General features: G+C 33.0%; 1 protein-coding gene across 2 annotated transcripts in view; it reads right to left on the bottom strand.

Moving 5' to 3' along the window:
• The window catches only part of LOC106688869 (uncharacterized), a 111,690-nt gene extending 107,157 nt beyond the window's left edge, over positions 1 to 4,533 (bottom strand). The window contains exon 1 of one of the 2 annotated variants that reach the window (XM_067050573.1): positions 4,456 to 4,533. The gene's annotated coding sequence lies outside the window, so the exon portion shown is untranslated. The remainder of the gene's footprint in view (positions 1 to 4,455) is intronic. The other variant, XM_067050574.1, reaches the window with a different exon arrangement.
• Positions 4,534 to 4,971: the final 438 nt, after the last annotated feature.

Here is a 4,971-nt window from a genome sequence, read left to right as displayed (position 1 = left end):
GTGTTATGAGGAGGGAGTTGTTGGGGCATTTCCCCAGCACATGTACTGGTGTTTCCGGCTCTGTTGCATTTGCGACAGAGGGACCCAACTTCTCTATCCTGTTCGCTGACACCTGGGACTCCACGTAGGGGTAAAGTAAATCATAACCTAGCCTAGCCATCTCTCTTTTCTCAGTCCGCCGGTGTTCCTCAAGGTAGTATCTTAGATCCCATTCTTTATATGGCTTATACAGCTGACATTCCAAACCACTCTAACACAGTCCTAACAATATACGCACATGTATACTGTCTGTAAACAACGACCCTACTAATGCATCACGAACTCTACAGACACACATAACATCCATTGAAGAATGGTGTCAAATCTGGATAATCATAATAAATCCTGACAAATCTCAGTAGATCACCTTTACTCTCCGTCGTAAACTTCTACCCTCCTTTTTTTTTCTTTTTTTTTTCCTACCTCCTATTTATTTAAATTTAAAACAATTACAATTATATACATTCTACCCTCCTCTCCTACAGTATCCTTTTTAAATACTCCACTAACGCCTGTTGAACAGTTTCGATACTTAGTACTCCATCTTGACAAGAGACTTGGAATCCACATAAAAGACTGAAACGACAAAAAAACTGCTCGTAGATTTCCATTGCTACAACACCTACTCGACAAACGCTCTAAATTTCCCATTCACTACAAAAAATGATTGTACACAATAGCTACATATCGAGGTTTTGGCAATCCCCACAAAAACAATATGTCGTTTAATAATTTAGCAACATCTGCACCGATACATGTTCTCCAAGAAGGGATACTTATCAACAAACAAAGGGGGACCTCTGTGTTTAAGTACCAGAGCTTTTCACACCTCTGGGAACCACAGTTCCTTCCAAGTGGTTAATGGGTACCACATGCCGAAAGGACAGAAGCCATTAATCGATATACCCTGTGATTGGCAGTAGTTCCCACCCCCTCTCAGGACCTAGGAGACACCCTCACCTAGGGGGCGTTGTAACTTATACCCAATGAGAAATAGTATTCCAAAAAGGCGACGCCCCTAATTGAAAAAAGTGGGAGCAGAAGTAAAGACAGACAGGCACAGAAGTAGGAGAGGTGTATATAATTGTCATTGTTTTAAATACCTCAAATAAATAGGAGGTAGGAAAAAAAAGCAGGAGAGGAGCAGAAGAAAGAAGAATGCACTTCGACCAGACGAAGTCGTAAGTGTCGCAATAAATTGTAAATAAATACTTAGTCTCTTTATGTAGTTTATATACTATTATATAAACCAATACCAAATATTTAATTGGTAAACTGGTAAACACACAAATAGCCTTTGGAAAAGAATTCAATTATAATAATAGTTTTGCACACCATTTGGACATTGAGCTCTGGGGCTCTACCAAACCATCAAATTCCTTCCGCATCCAATCCTTACAATCCAAAATCCTACGTAAAATCCTTGATGCTCCTTATTACGTTACAACAATTGGATCGAAGTGAGGAAGGGATTCTGGACCCTCATTGTAAAATATAGTTCTCCAGTTTAAACATAATTTGATTTATTAATTATTAAATATAAATAGAAAAAAAAATAAATAATCCTACTGACTAAACGTAATTAAATTTATTAATTATTAAATATTTATAAATATATTTATTAATTATAAAGCAATTAGTTTGGTTAAAGGCTACAAATAATATAGTAACCTTCTTAAAATTTTAGTTAGGGAATTAATTTAGGTTTTTCCGGTAGGCGTGTTAGTGGGGTCCATACGACTTGATCGTTAGATTTGAATCCAACTCATCCTGTGACTAAATTTTAAGACCCATTTAAATATTAGAATTGGTATTAAGAATAAAGGTAAACTATTTCGGATAAGGCATAAGTTGAATTGAATAGTTCGGATCAGTAATTATTAATAAAACTAAAATAATAGCCAGATACAAAAAATTCCACTGAATGAGAAATTAATGAATAACCATCTACATGAATGCTCTGAATTAACTTTAATTATATGATGATTAACTGCCACAGTGTAAAATATGTAAATGGATTGTAATTAGTAAATAAGTAAATAATTGTAAATTAATATAGGTATATTCTATAAATAATATTCCAATACTTTTTCTTAGAATTAATATTCTGAAGGTTTTTATGTAATTAAGTTTTATGAGTTATAGTAACATTACAATTAGCTAGCTCCCTAGTTGAGACAGATTGTCTATCGGCTTTATAGATTGTACATGGTATTGGATCACGCAAACTAAATATCATATCATATAACTAAAAAATAATTTAAATTATCTAAGAAATCAGATAAATATGTAAATACGATGTAAAATATGTAAATAATTATAAATTTATAAAAGGCCATCATTAAATTGTAAAATTAATATGTGTATGATGGCATTATTTCCTAATGGGTTAATATACAGATCATAAGTTCTGTTACTGGTACATTACATCACGAGAAGTTATCAGATATTATCGTTATAAAGAGAATATCGATAAATCTTAACAACCATATAAATAAGATAGTATCTATTACACTGAGTTATATGCAAATATCAATATGTACCAATTCTAGGTTAGGTTTAATATTCCAATTTAATCTAACTAGAGGTATCAAATGATATCCATAGTACTACGAAGTGGGCATATTTCGATAGGTGTAAATGCTAGGTTTGGTACAATATTAATTTTAAATTACTAGCGGTATTATGTGTTTTATAGTTGGATACTTCTCAATAGGCGAACCCTTATTAGAAACCTGTATGTATGACCTGTATTCTGTATTGTATAAAGAATTTATTCAGTGTGTTGGTTTTATCGTTAATTGTTATCGATATATTATATATGCTGTAATATGATATATAGTGTAAATATCGTAAATATTTTGCAGTATGTGAAAAGGAATTATATAGGTAACATTAGGATAAAAATTATAAACAGTAATTTAAAATATAGACATTAGAAATAACATACAATGGTATTGCCATTAAATATCGAATTAGTGATAATATTGTTAAATTTTGAGTAAACACTTAGTTTAAGAAAAAAATTAGAAACCCTTTCTAAACCTTTTCCTCTTCGCAACCTTAGCATATGCTATATATCGAGGCATTAGCCATTATTATATTACAGTGGTCTTTGCCATATGTCTTGTCATACCTGTGTCGGGTATGTGACTGTCAACAAAGGGCAGTTCGCAGGTGGTTAATGGACAGCTAGGTGAAAGGGTCCTTCCTGAGCAAATCTATTAAAATCAGGTATTGTCTGCTGGCTTTGTCGGTGGGCAGGTCAATTATAAACAGCATTTGCACCAAACACCTTTAAATGTACCACCTCCTGTAACTTACTTTTCTTGGGCTTGGCTAATGATAGCCAATGAGGAAATAAGGTTCCTGAAAGGTAACGCATCTACGAACGAGAGGGGGATCTGGCCAGGAGAGAAGTACAGGAAACACAGAACACAGATTGCAGACAGAATTAGGAGAGGAGCAGAAGTAACAAGACCGAAGAGGGACAAGATACACTTCGACCAGACGAAGTCTTAAGAAGGGCCATGAGACCTGGAGACATCCCTTATGAACAAGACGACACCTACGGAACTACATCCCTCGGCTTGAATCGTTCAAATCAGCAGCTATAAGTATAAATTTAACAATAAGCAATAATGTAATAATAATATTTTATGGCAACCATTTATCTGAATCATTTTAATCATAGCATTAAATTGTAAATAAATACTTAGTCTCTTTATGTAGTTTATATTCTATTATATAAAGCAATACCAAGTATTTAATTGGTAAACTGGTAAACATACAAATAGCCTTTGGAAAAGAATTATAATAATAGTTTTGCAGGACTCAATAAATTAATTAATTAACTTATTTTTGGATAATTGCCTTCAGCGATAATCCTGGCGTCCCGATTAAATCCGGAACAGTACATAGCACTATGATAATCACACCATTTGGAGATATGGAATTGAGCTCTGGTGCTCTACCAAACCATCAAATTCCTCTCGCATCCAATCCTTACAATCCAAAATCCTACGTAAAATCCTTGATGCTCCTTATTACGTTAGAAAAATTGGGTCGAAGTGAGGAAGGGATTCCGGACCCTCAGTGTAATAATATTACGTTACAAATAAACTCATTCACAAAGACCTTAACATCCTATTCGTTTCAGATTTGGCCCAAAACAGATATACGTCTTTTCATTTCAAACTCCTTACCCATCCTAACCCATTAATTCCTAATCTCTCATCTTTAACAATCCCTGGTAATCCTCCGAAGCGTCTGAAAAGAAGATGGCCACGGGGCCTTCTAATTTAAATTAATGCTTGAAGTGGGTGGTATTGTATTCCTTACTTATTGTATTTATTGTTTTGTACAGTTGAAAATTACATTAAATAAAAAAAAATAAAAAAAACAAAACATTTTTACCTGAAAAACGTGGTGTAAATAAGGTCGAATGAATTATTAATTATCTTCTTCTATTCTGCTTTGTTCTAAAAAAAAAAAAAAAAATAGCCTTAAATTTGTACGTTTTCAAAACAGATGCTACAAACTGACACTGAACCACACAAAGAGATATATATGTATGTAGCTGGAATAAATTCTAATTTATTTGTTGTTTAATTTATTCGTATTAGTTACTCACAAATTTATTTGTGTCATACTTAATAATTAGTTACACAAAGAAAAACACTAATTATTGATAACCGTGCACATGTGTAATTACGCATATTAGTTGAATGGGAAAATAGCATTCATTTTTCTTACTAAATAAGAGTTTTCGTTCACAAAATATTACCGGAATCGATACCTGAGCCTTGAAAATCGTTTTTTGATAGTTTAAGGAAACTCCCTATGAAGCATTCTGAGATAAATTTTGCAGTACCAATATTGCTCGTATTGGATTATTTTACAGGGTTCAGTCTTTTTTTTTTTAATATTTAT

This window comes from Halyomorpha halys, unplaced genomic scaffold, assembly GCF_000696795.3.
Source record: "Halyomorpha halys isolate HHAL.00 unplaced genomic scaffold, Hhal_1.1 Scaffold1222.1, whole genome shotgun sequence".
In the NCBI taxonomy this organism is placed as follows: Eukaryota; Metazoa; Arthropoda; class Insecta; order Hemiptera; family Pentatomidae; genus Halyomorpha; species Halyomorpha halys.
This window is presented reverse-complemented; position numbering and strand designations above follow the sequence as displayed.